Below are 14,234 nucleotides of genomic sequence, written 5' to 3'. Positions count from 1 at the left end.
AGAATGCAACTTTGGTGTTTGCTAATAGCATACAGATCTGCTTGTTAAAAAAAAAAAAAAAACTGGTTGTTATTTACTTTATGAAGGATTTACAAAACACAGAAATATTACTTTTAATGCAACTTTTTAATTTTAATTCCTTGTAGGATTTGATTGTGAACACTCAGTTATACATTAATACCACCACTTCACTATAATAATCAATTAAAATAAATTTTGGTGTTACATGGAAAATGAATCATTTTTTCAGGTTTCATGTTTTAAATTTCCCAAAATTACATGTTTAAATATATGTTTATATTATATGTTTATAAATGATGTATTTAAAACAGAAAAGATATAGATTCTACAGATATACCAATAAACTCAAAGATGAAAATGTGTACGAACTTTGTGTTGTAAAAAATTATGAATATTTCACGAAGGCTACAAGAACAATTTTGTTATATGATCATTCAAAGTTCATTTGATTTGTATGGATCATTTTCCTTATTTATAAAAAGTAAAGTTTAAAGTAATATGCTTTTATCTCTGAGTTTCTATTGTAAAAGTGAATTCTTTGTTTAACAATCAGAGTGAATTTGTTTAGCAGCTAACAAATTCAATCTTTTTATTGACAAATTAACTTAGGAAATGTACAAATATATGATATAACCTCTATCCTTAAAAAGAGTCATTTACTGCAGGAATGAACTCTAATACACACGAAAGGATTTAAGACAACATGAAATAAGGACAAATGTGTGATATAATAGCTATAAAATCTGTGAAAGTTCTCGAGCAAAAGAGATCCCAGAGCTAAATATTTGGGAAGCTTTTCTGGAAGAAGTTTTCCCATATGACAGTTCAAGATATTGACTGCTTTCAATTAACCATCTCATCGTTAAGTTTTCACCTAAACAAACATTGTAAAGATTTTTTTAATTCTTTTATAAAGTTTATTCTTTATTTTACTTGCCTATTTATTATTTGTTTTATTTACTTTTTGTAATTTTAGGAAGTGTTCATTGACATAGAATTAAGCAATTTCCTATGAAAATGTAATTTCTGTTAACAAAACTTTTGAAATGAACAATTCACAAAATATAGAATAATTATTAATGAATGAAACAATAGCACAGATAAACTTGCATGGCATGAAGATCAAAGAGAATAACCTCACTCTTATTTGTTGGCTTTGCACACTCAAATTCAGAAAGTAAATTAGCCAAGAGAAAGGGTTGAACCCTAAAAGAATGAAAAGGAATGCCAAGGCAAAGCAATGCACATTGGTGAAGGAATAATAAAGGTTTTCTAGACAGAGTTCAAATTTTTAATAATGGGTCAGCAGACATAATGTGGTCCTTAATGTGTAAAAGAAAGAAAATTAGATAATAACTTATTATATGATTAATAGGAGCAAAAACACAGAGTGCAGTGCTTTATACAATAATGGAAGCATATCAGAAAGGGCTTTCCATCCACCTGCGAAGATTCATGGAGTAGAGATCTTATACTGGAGGAGTGAATCTGGAGTAAACTCTGGAAATTAAATGGAAAGCATCTGTATTGGTTGGAACTATATAGATTATATTCACAATAGTTGAAATGAGAAAGAGAAGTTTTCACAAGTGATTACCAATTGACTTTTCAGGGGTAAAAACACGAGTTTAGTACACAATTAATAAACGCATACTCCTTAGTTGGTTTCTATATTCCAAGTACTAGTTAATGTCCTACAGGAAGAGTATAAGGAATGTAATTATGAAATGAATCTTGAAAACAAAGTGAGAAAATGCTAACTATATCCAAAATGCAAGGAACATTAATTTTAAAAGTCATTTAATAAAATATGAATACTACTTATTTACACATGTGTTCCTGAAGGTAAAAAAAAGAAAGTAGTTAAAAGAGCTAGATATGCTCATAATAAAGAGTAACTAAAAAATTTTCAGATTTTGTTCAGTGCTTTTAGGAAGAAATGGAAGAAAAACAATTATGCAAAACTATGCACCAAATTTTGTTTTGTCATTTCTCAACATCATCTCAGTAATAAGAGTTGGGTAAACCTGCAGACATGAGTAAATAAGAATCAGATTCAAATTAGAAAAGACAAATCCAATGAACTATTTATGACTATTTATAAACTGTGAAGCATTAACAAATTTAGAAAAATGGAGAAAATATGAACAAATTCAATAAATTGTGTAACTAATAAGGTAATTGAAATATGAATATTTCACCTTGAGAATAAATGTTTATTGTATAATAAAAACATGTAAAGGAAAAGACAAAATAGAGTAAACCTCCAAATTAAGTATTAAACATACTTGTGCATTAATAAAATTAGATTTTTGTGTTTATGGCTTTTGTTTTTGTTTTTTTTTTTTCCTACTTTTCCTGACTTAATAAACATGACAGAAGAAATGCCTGGCTTGAAGGTATTAACTGTGCCTTGCTAACAGAATGTATTCAAACCATCATTGGAAGTGAATAGTTAATATCACCGTTATTAATTCATTCACATGAAAGGATAGAAAAGCAAAATATCAAAGGAGCACTGGGAATGACTTTACTAATAGTGCAGACCCTTTGGGCTAAAGAGCCTCAGAAGTGTACTTTAGTCAAAAAGACCATTAGACTGTAACTTTATTAACTTACAACATAGAACATGGCAATGGGTACCAGGAGGGCTTCTTTGAACACAAAGCAACAAGGGTACATTCTCTAAGCAAAAGACAGGTGGTTTGTTATCCATTACCCAACTGCTTTATCTCCAAAGGGAAAAAAATTATAACCTCCATGGTTTTCTGTGTTCACATTAAAATAACGCATACAATAGACATCAAACTTACTATATTTTCTAAAATCTCATGGATATGCATTTCTTTCATATCTAAGATTTAACCAATATAAGCAATATGAAACATATTAAAAAGGAATTTAGAATAATTTTATATAAACCAGTCATTATAATAAGAATTGTATTCTAATTGTATTAATACATCTTTGTATAAAATTTTCCACAAATATATCAATTTGTATACAATTTTCCACAAATTCAACACATCCATTATTTTCAATGCTATACTAAAATAAAACTGTTCTGAAACACTGACTCCAAAGACCAGTACTAAGACCGAGATTACAAAGGATTAATTTAATTTGCTTTATTTTAAACAATGTGATTTAAGCCAGAAGGAAAATCATAGCAAACTTTAGTTTCATTCTTCATAAAATATGAATTTTTTCATTAAAAGGAAAATTATTGTTTACTGAATTAAACAAAACTTAAGAATCTCAAAGTGAATATGTCCATTACATAGATCTACTAAAGAGCTAATGTGTGGTTGTCAAAATATATAATTTATTAAAAGATGTAATTTGGTCTAATTACTCAAAGAAAGTTAAGATCTCTCTCCATCTCCATAAACATATATGTACATATATATGCCTTTTTATTAACTTTCATAAAATTTCACTCAAATATGTATTAAGATTAGAATATGACTCTCATGATTATAATGACTGGTTTTTATAAATAAAATTATTCTAAATTCCTTTTTAACATGTTTCATATTATTTATATTTGGTTAAATTTTAGATATGAAAGAAATGCATATCCATGGGTTTTTAGAAAATGTAGTAAGTTTTATATCTATTGTATGCATTATTTTCATGTGAATGCTTATATATATATATATGTCTTTAAAAATAAAAAGACCTAAACATACATGTTAAACACTGACAGACTCCCTCAAAACAGATCATCAAGTATATTTGCAAATGAGACACCAGAGTCTTGATTAGCATTTCTATTTTAATTACTAGTTAAATTGTGCTATTTTAATTGTGAAAAATTAAAACTCAAAATTATTTTTAAAGATTGTACTATACAAAGAAGTAATTATCTTCACTATATGACCAAAATCTTCCTGGTCATAAGCAATACCTAAGATTTGGGCTTCATGTCTTTTCTCCTCATTTGGAGAATATTTAGTTCTTTGGAACATAGGTAATAAAGAAAAATCATCTATTTACCAGCGTTTCAACTTTTTAAAAAGATTTATTTATTTTATTTATTTGAAAGGCAAAGTTACAGAGAGAGAGTGAGAGACAGACATCCAGGTAAGTGTCAGGGGCCCAAGTACTTGGGCTATTTTCTGCGTCTTTCCCAGGTGCATCAGCAGGGAGCTAGATTTAAGAGGGGCGGCTAGGGCTTGAATCCAGTGCTCATGGAGGATGCCAGCATTGCAGGTGGCAGCTTAATCCACTGCGCCACAATGCCTGCCCTATATTTCAGCATTAACCATGAGACACCAGACTCAAGAAAAGGAGCCAATTACCTGGATATTACTAAATATTTTCCAATTTCATGTAACCCAAGAAGGTTGTACCTATTTAGTACTCAATTTAAATTATTTTTTCTAATGTGTAGTGTCCTATTGGTAAGATTACATATGAATTATATGTTGGGATTTTTGGACACTCACTTAAAAGTACCTAAATATCTCCCACTGTAACATCTAAAACTGTATTTTACTGATATTTGAATTTTCTTATAATTAAAATGTAAATGGAATTCTGGGTAACTGTGTAGTTCAAAATTTTACTTTTTATCTACATCTTAATTTTTTTCAAACTCAATAATTGGCATACCATTGTAACATTAAAGCATTGTGTTTAAAGTATGCAATGTGTATTTGTGTTTTAAACCAGTTAAAATATGCACATATTTTACAAAAGTAAGTCTGATTTGTTTTGAGGTTTTGAGTCTAAGATTCAGAGATGAATGCTATTTTAAGGTGTTGAATATATCATCTTTAAAATAGTGATATATGGCTGGCACTGTGGTGTAGTGGGCTAAGCCTCCAGCTGCAGCGCCAGCATCCCACACAGACACTGGTTCATGTCTAGACTGCTCCACTTCTGATCCAGCTCTCTGTTTATGGCCTGGGAAAGCAGTGGAAGATGGCCCAATTGCTTGGGTCCCCTGAACCCACATGGGAGACACAGAAGAACATCCCGGCTCCTAACTTCGGATTGGCTCAGCTCCTGTCATTGCAGCCATTTGGGGAGTCAATCAACAAAGAGAAGACCTTTCTCTCTGTCTCTCCTTCTCTCTGTAACTCTCTCTCAAATAAATGATGATAATATTATTAATCTTTCAGGTAAACAATAAGATATACTTCACAGTTTGAGAGACAAGTGTATTTTATTTTCCTTACATGGAAATATGCAAACAATGAGTTTCAACAAAAGTTACTTGAACACAGCAACCTTAAAAAAATCTACTTAGTACAATTATTAAAAGAATTTGCTTCATTCTTTTTAAAATGAAATTCAAATATTTAAAGTTGAAAAGATCTACAAATGCACATATATACACATTCAAAACATGTATTTTGTTGTAGTAAATGGATTTTAGTGATCCATTCGGTAAGGAAAATTGTTTCCCAGCAGGTATTCCACAGATTTCAAAACTGTCTGAATATACAATAATAAAATTAATCAAGTTTATGTATTGTCTTTTTCTATTGTTTTTAGCATCTGCCATTCTTCCATGAAAGCAAATTCATTAATTCTGTTAACTAATTATCATCATGGCAAGTTAACACAAACCAAATAGCTTGAGTAGAGAATCAAAGAAAACATATTTTGCCCATAGAAATAATCTTACCAGTTTACATTTTTCTCTAGACATCCCAGCCATTTTATTATCCCAATCTCTGAAAGTCATACTAAAGTCCAGTTGCATTACCGTGAATCATTCTGTATAAAATTGCATTTTATGGGAAATCAGTAATGTGAATATTTGAATATGCTAATTAATCTGGGCCTCAAAGTTTGGGGATTTTCAAAACTATTTTTTATATTTATATAGTGAAAATACTCCTAAGTGTTTATTTTAATTCCTTTTGTGTTTTATTTCAGATATGTTTAAACTAGGAAAATGGATTGCAATAGAGCAGATTCACTTGCTTTAGTAAACGTGACCAGGACTGTGTTTCAGTTCATTTTAAGCGATTACCATGACAACTGTCTTTCTCACACAAATTAATGAGTAGTCTTACTAAATAAATTTTTAAACATTATTGTGATTTGGGTTGAGAAGTTTAGTACCAATGCACTTTTTAATTTTTAACAGATTTTACAAAGGTGGTAAAATTAGGTAAAGACTACGATTAACACCTCTGTTTTTGAAATCTTAAATTTAAATATTGATTGAATAGAAGTTCAAATTTATCACTAAGAATATTTCTCAGATATAAAATAACATCCTTTAGTATATCATGTTTTTAATTACATAAATCATATTTGAATGACAGGCTCTATACATGTTTTTATATTTATAGCTTCCAATCTTTCTAGACAGAAATTTCTAGAACTTTAGGACAAATTCAAATCAAGAGCTAATGTAACCTGCCTCAAGAGAGCTCTTCACTCTGCAGGTACACACCACCATGAGTAATTGAAAACACTGTTCAGTCTACAAACATTTATTGAGTGCCATTTGCATGTCAGTTATTGTGCTAAAAGACTAAGCATACAGTGATGAAAGGTATTCCAGAACTCAAAGAGTTAGAAAAATACAATGCAGTGGGGAACACAGCCAAACAAATCAATCACATTTTAATACTGTTATAAAGGAATATGCTGAATGAAGTATGAACAGAGAGCAAGAGCACACAGGATAGGTTAATGGGTCTTTGAGGACTTTTCACAAAGGCTGGCAACTTGTGGCCAGCTCCCTGGCTCACTAGGCTAATCCTCCGCCTGCGGCACCAGCATCCCATATGGGCACGAGGTTCTAGTCCCGGTTGCTCCTCTTTCAGTCCAGCTCTCTGCTGTGGCCCGGGAGGGCAATGGAGAGTGGCCCAAGTGCTTGGGCGCCTGCACCCACATGGGAGACCAAGAGGAGGTGCCTGGCTCCTGACTTCGGATAGGCATAGCTCCGGCCTTAGCGGCCATTTGGAGGGTGAACCAACAGAAGGAAGATCTTTCTCTCTGTCTCTCTCTCTCTCACTATCTAACTCTATCTGTCAAAAAAAGCGGGGCGGGGGGGGAGGGGGCTCAGCTGCCGTTAATCTTAATGGCTCACATAAGGGGAAATAAAGCTAAGAATATGAAAATATTTTTTGTTTAGTGATTTTTTTTTTCCTTTTTGGTAACTGCAGTTTTAAGAATAGGAAGACAATGGGATTGAACAGGTTCAATATGGCTGGAGCAGAAATTGAAAATTTTTACTGACCAAAACAACTAATGCTTATTTTAATAGCTTATTTCAATATGTTCTATATTCTTCATTTATACATGTAGAAATTCCTTTATGTAGAAGTATATAAAATTTTTAAAAACTACAAACAATTCCTTGCTTGATTTTAGCATTTTCATACATTTCTTTTCACTATTATTTCAATATAGTTACATGTTTTTATGAAAATGAAAAATATTTTCCCATGTTATATTTAATTTTAATCCTTTCAAAAATTATATTTTAAGGACCGCAAAATATACCATCATCAAAACAGGCCAAAATATGTTTACTCATACATCATAATTACGAATTATAAAATCTATAAGCTTTTTGATGAGAAAAAATATAAATACATGTGACATTAATCCTGCTTATTAAATTGGTACAGATCTTGAGAAATGAGATCATAAGAGAAAGAATACAAACAAATTTGGAGATCTTGATATGCATATGATGGGGCAGACAACCTACTTTCCAAGAAGAATACATTCCAAGAAGATCCCATTTTCTAGGCATCTCTTACAAACATGTCTACATTTTTATATTATTAGTTGAATAATTATTTTATATTGGTTATGCTTTGATTTTTAATACACAAAGATAAATATACAGGAGTTAAGTCACTTTATATGTAGTAGTAATTCTCAATAAGCTAATTATGACTACATGTACAGATGGTTATTATTAGTATTTTTAAAAATATTGATCTTTAGAACTGTGCTTTTCAAAATAAGGAGCCTATAAAAGTAGCAATTTCCCCAGTCCTTGAGATTTTTTAACGTGTTTATCATGACTGTCCAGGACTCCATTAAAAAAGGAATATATAGCTGGGGTAAAAATGAAGCTGTGAAATATCAAAATTATCTTACTCCTTACCTCATATATAATTTTTCATTATGTTACATATTGTGACTATATAATGCTGAACTTCATTTAGATTTCAGCATATTTCTACATTTTTGTTATCCTTCATCATAACTTACAATGAAACAAGATTTGAAGCTGTTTATTTTTAAGTCCAAAATGAATTTTAAATAATTACAATCCAAAACCCCAGCATTAACCTCTATGATCAACCAGAAATCAATAATTCCAACTAAGATTACAAACTCCCAACAGATTCAGAGATGGTATCAAGAATGTTTGATGTCAAAATGCAGACAAAGCCAGCATTTTCTAAAACTGAGAAAATCATTAAAAATGTGCTTCTGTTTGCTATTATAGACATGGACAATTTTAATTTACTTTGAAGAGGTTCTTAAGTACATTGCCGGATTCTTGAGTTCTGTAATACTATAAATCTCTGAAACAATATTTGAGATTCTATAAAGCATATACACAATAATTTTTACCTCATTCTCCTGAGGATAATCAAATTTAGCATCTATCAGAGACAAACTGCAGTTTCCATGGGTGAAAATAACAAAGATATATTTCTTGTCCACCTGAAATCTAACACAAATCCTGTTTCATTCTGGAACTCTATCATCAAGAACAGAGACATCCAAAATCATAGGAGAGTGACAGATAACACACACCAGCTCAAATCCACTTCAACTGAAAGTGACAGGTTATGTCTACTCATAGTTCATTAATCCAAACAGGATGCAGGTTAGGGAATGGTAAGTAGAAATGAACGCCAGCATTAGGTGCAGCAACTTAAGATCGGATATTGAAGTACCTGGGTTGAAATTCCAGATTCTTATTGGGGCACACCCTGAGAGGCAGCAAGTGATGGCCCAGGTGGTTGGGTCCCTGTTACTCATGTAGGAGACCCAAACTGAGCTCTAAGCACTGGCTTTTGTCTGGTGTGGCCCAGTTGTTGTGATCATTTAGGGAGTTAAGTAACAGGTGGACAACCTTTTTCTGTTTGTCTCTATCTCCATCTTTCAAATTAGAGAAAGTTAAGAAGTAAAAAGGAACATTGGTGAGCACTACTTGTTTCTGCCATTTAACCTAAACTAAAAGATATGCAATTTTAAAATCCATTATACATAGAAGAGTTAACAGAAGTCAGATATCTACCATAAAATGTTTCCTGAATGAGTCCTCAACCTCGTATTAGACACTGTTGGAAAACATAAGTTAAAACACAAATTCTATTCATAAAAGAACTGATATTTACCATCTAGATAAGGAGTTAACAGAAAATATATCAAGAATTTAAAATTTTTGGTGGCACAGAAACTAAAACGTAATATTAAAGAGAGAGCTCATGAATAATTAGAATGGGCTTCATAAGGAAGGCAGGTGTGAGTTTTTCCCTAAAGGATGGGGGCTGGGGTTTATAAAAGAGTAGGGGAAAAGAAAGCAATTAGAAGCAATATGATGGGCTTTGGGGAGAGTGAACATGAGAATGAGCATGACATATTCAGAGAACTTTAAGGAAATGGACATAATTAGAGTACAGAGTACATTTTGAGAAATCATGGTAAAGAAGATTTAAAAAGGTAGAACAGAGAATCCTATAAACTACACAGAGAAACTTAGAATTGATACAGTAGAAAGCTGGGAAACGTTTAGAGTTCTTTAACAAAATGCTGAGATCTATTTGTCTAAGAATTATATTTCACCTATTCCATGAGGATGCAAAATGGCAAACATTGTAAAATACAACAGAAAATTAGGCATTGATGAATAAAACCTACCAATGTTGTCTGATGAATTTAATGAACTTAATGAATTGAATGAAACAGAAGGAAGAGATAATGGGCTACACACTACTTGAGACAACAGCTGGGCAGTGATTGCTTGTCTGTGGTGTAAGTTTCACTCTGCATTTCCTTACTTAAAACAAAAAGGGAAATAGATTAGATTAAATATTTTTCAGTGGTTGGATCAAAAGAAAACGGCTGTCACTCATAATGAATCAGGGTAAGGGCGAAGTGAGAGGAAGATCCAACTGGCATTTCTCGGCAAGGTGAGTTGGAAGGACTGACAGGGGAAGCCAGGAGGAGAAAGCTCTGTGAAGTGTACCACACCGTTCAGAGCAATGCACATCCAAACCACCGAAAGTGTGGTGTGGAAACAACCAGTGCTAGACACTGCCCTTTGTGGGTGTATTGTGAATATTTAGGAATCCATAAATATTCTCTGGGAGGTGTTACTAGAGGCAGTTGAAGGTGTTCTAGAATCTTCACAAAGAAAACAAGCCATCACTGAATCTGAAACCTAGACCCATTTACTCAGTGTACTGACATTGCCACAAATGCAGTTTCCTTTCTTTCAAGTCATGCCTTCTCTGTCTGCCAAGGGACAAAACACCAGAGTTGCTAAAGCTTCAATTATGCTAACACTGATTATCCAGACAAAATAGATAGCTTCCATGAATAATTTAACTTACCACTGGGTCAGCATTGTGACAGACCAGGTTAAGCCATCACCTGGGATGTCAGCTTCCCATAAGTGTGCTGGTTAATGTACCAGCTGCTCCACTTCCAATCCTGCTCCCTGCTAATGGCCTGGGAAAGCAGCAAAAGATGGACCAAGTGCTTGGGCCCCTGAACCCATGTGGAAGACCCTGCAAAATCTCCTGGCTCCTGGTTTTGGCCTGGCCCAGCCCTGGGCACTGTGGTCATTTGCAAGGCAAATCAGCAGATGGAAGATCTTTATCTATCAATCTATCTCTCCCTCTCTTTCTCTCTGTAACTCTGCCTTTCAAATAAATAAATATTTTTTAAAAACTTACTAATTGTATTGCTTAAAGAACCCCAAACTTCATTCAGAAAAAAATCACACAATATTAAATCTACAAGAAACCTTTAGTGGTATCACATACAGCCTCTCTTCATGTAATGCCACATCTAAATCCTTATTATGACTGCTATTGGAAAAGAAGATAGCATAGACTCTAATTCATGTTAAGACACTATAGAATATATATATAAATATTTACAGATTGCTATTTTTATAAAGAAATACAAGTAAAAGTACACTCTTAATACTATAGAATAGAGAACCAATACAAAAAAAGTTTTAAAATGCCTAACAACCACAAAAACCATCATTCTTAAAATTTTTAAGGAAATTAAATGAAGAAAATGAAGGTAAAATAGTAAATTTTCTAACACTTCCCCTTGATGCTCACTATGTTCCTTTTTCAAATTCCTAAAACATTGTAATATGTATTTTTGTGTAATCACCATACATACTTGTTTTAGAAAAGTGTGCTATTAAGAAATATGTATTCCTACAGCACAGGGGTGCACACCACAAACCCCAGTGAGTTTGCTTCTATGGGGGCTTATCCAGCCCTGTGGAACTGGAAGGAAGAGGAAACACAAAACCAAGCCTTAGTGGTGGTGCTGCTCACTCTGGCAGAGGTCCTGCTGCTTCCTCCACCACGAACTTCCTTCCTCTCCAGCCTTAGTGTGCTGGAGCACCTCAGTGGCCTGAGCTCTGCAAGTACAATTGTGGATGAGGCCCAGAATATGTGGGCAACTGGTCAAGGGACATGGAGTCTGGAGGGAGCCAATCACACTCCAAGTGTAAAAAACTCTACCAGGTGAGGAGTAGATAGATGTGCATAATCAATGTGTCTGTCTGTGTCTACTGACGGTGCTATAAACACCTCCCAGATACCATTTCAAGAGAAAGAGACACTGGTTACATCAAAACCATTGTTTCAGACGTTGTTAACATCTGTTGGAGCACAAATCTGTCCTGTTAGATAATGAGAAGCAACAACATATTATGTATTGCTTAAATGATCTAGATTTGTTCAAGGTGCCCAGCTTCTCTGGGAAAGAGCACATGAGAAGAAACACAATGATGTACAGAAACATGGCAGTAATTACTCTGCAGGAAATGTTCAACTCAGGCACATCTGTTTGTGAGAATAGGTGTGACTGTGAAGGTGGGAGAGAGCAAAAGGACCCTGTACAGGAGCTATCTTTCCTCTTCACATTTGGTTTCTAGGTTATTTTGGAGGCCCGGTTGCGCCACTTCCGATCCAGCTATCTGCTCTGGCCTGGGAAAGCAGTGGAAGATGGTGCAAGTCCTTGGACCCCTGGGTCCATGTGGGAGACCCGGAAGAAGCTCCTGGCTCCTGGCTCCTGGCTGCAGATCGGCACAGCTCTGGCTGTTGTGGCCAATTGGGGAGTGAACCATCGGATGGAAGACCTCTCTGCCTCTTCTTCACTCTCTCTGAAACTGTGACTTTCAAGTAAAATAAATATTAAAAAAAAAAAAGTAGTAGCAGTGAACTGACAGATACTCCACCCATCCTGGGTCATGATGATGGTACAGGTGAACATTTCAGGCAATTGGGGGGATAAGATTCAGTTTCAGATGAACATTCTATAGAATTTGAAGTGGATTCTCTCAATTCTGAAGATTAGAGCCTTAATGAAGGACAAGAACTCTAAGGTGAAAATGATGAAATCTATTATTTACTTTGTATCAGGCAGTAAGTCTGAAGGTCTGATTCAACTGAAAATGTCCTAGAGTTTCCTTAACTGATGAGTAGAAGCATACTTCATGCAACAAAATGAATTTTCATTCCCTCCCACTGCATTGCGACAGATGTTGTATCCTACCTGAGAATTGGCTTCCTGAAGATAAAGGGGAAATCTCTGAGAAAGCCAAAATCAAAACCTCAGCATAAACAGAAAAAGGGCTTTGACGTTTCTGGTTACAACAGAGATAAAAGGTGAATGATTCCAAAGAGTCATGTGTTAAGGAAAATGTTAAAATCATACAAGCCTCCAAGTCACAATGTGAGGACTATTCTCAGCCATAAACTTCCAATAACGTTATTTACAACAGCCAAGAAGATCTCAAAGGGTTTGAAAAGGAAGAAACACAAGACAAGGAAGAAAGTATGGTATCCAGTTTTCTTCTTAATGCTTTTGAAACTGTATGCTTTGGCTAGGTCCACCTAAAATTTTTGCACCAACCATGGCAAATACTACTTCTTATATCTTGCTTTATGTGCAAAGAAGCTAAAGAAAACAAATAAGCTCTGCCCAATATTTAAACAATTAATTTAAATACGTATGCTAACTTATTTCAAGTTAGTTGATCTGTCCATAAAAATAGAATTGCACATTTCTAATTACATAAGCCTAAAACTTTGAACAATATGGACTTTATGTTTGTTTTCATACATTGAAACAAGAAAGTGATCCAGGCCATGTAAACTTTTTCTCATCAGTGTAATTTGCCTATTATAGGAGAGGGGAATAGTGAGTATTTATTTTCTTTCAGAAATTTTCACTTGTGTTTATTTTTTACCTTTTTTTTTTTTTTGGACAGGCAGAGTGGACAGTGAGAGAGAGAGACAGAGAGAAAGGTCTTCCTTTGCCGTTGGTTCACCCTCCAATGGCCACCGCGCTGATCTGATGGCAGGAGCCAGGTGCTTCTCCTGGTCTCCCATGGGGTGCAGGGCCCAAGTACTTGGACCATCCTCCACTGCCCTCCCGGGCCACAGCAGAGAGCTGGCCTGGAAGAGGGGCAACTGGGACTAGACCGACCGGGACTAGAACCTGGTGTGCCGGCACTGCAAGGCGGAGGATTAGCCTAGTGAGCCACGGTGCTGGCCTATTTTTTACCTCTATTTTTTTTTTTTGTTTTTTTTGTTTTTTTTGTTTTTTTTTTTTTTTTTATTAACTTTTATTTAATGCATATAATTTTCCAAAGTACGACTTATGGATTACAATGGCTTCCCCCCCATACCGTCCCTCCCACCCACAACCCTCCCCTTTCCCTCTATTTTTTAAAGTAATATGAGGTCAGCGACGCAGCTCACTAGGCTAATCCTCCACCTGCGGCGCTGCCACCATGGGTTCTAGGCCCAGTTGGGGCGGCAAATTCTGTCCCAGTTGCTCCTCTTCCAGTCCAGCTCTCTGCTGTGGCCCGGGAGAGCAATGGAGGTTGGCCCAAGTGCTTGGACCCTGCACCTGCATGGGAGACCAGGAGAAAGCACCTGGCTCCTGGCTTCAGGCTTCAGATCCACGTAGCATGCCGACTGTGGCGGCCATTTGTGGGGTGAACCAAC

At 34.6% G+C, this 14,234-nt stretch overlaps 1 pseudogene; it reads left to right on the top strand.

The window, feature by feature from the left end:
• The first annotated feature begins 11,769 nt into the window (after positions 1–11,769).
• LOC100352739 (E3 ubiquitin-protein ligase Mdm2 pseudogene) lies at positions 11,770–13,314 on the top strand (annotated as a pseudogene).
• The last annotated feature ends 920 nt before the right edge of the window (positions 13,315–14,234 follow it).

Source organism: Oryctolagus cuniculus, chromosome 2, assembly GCF_964237555.1.
Source record: "Oryctolagus cuniculus chromosome 2, mOryCun1.1, whole genome shotgun sequence".
In the NCBI taxonomy this organism is placed as follows: domain Eukaryota; kingdom Metazoa; phylum Chordata; class Mammalia; order Lagomorpha; family Leporidae; genus Oryctolagus; species Oryctolagus cuniculus.
Note: the sequence above shows the minus strand (reverse complement) of the source record. Positions and strands in the feature narration are given on the sequence as shown.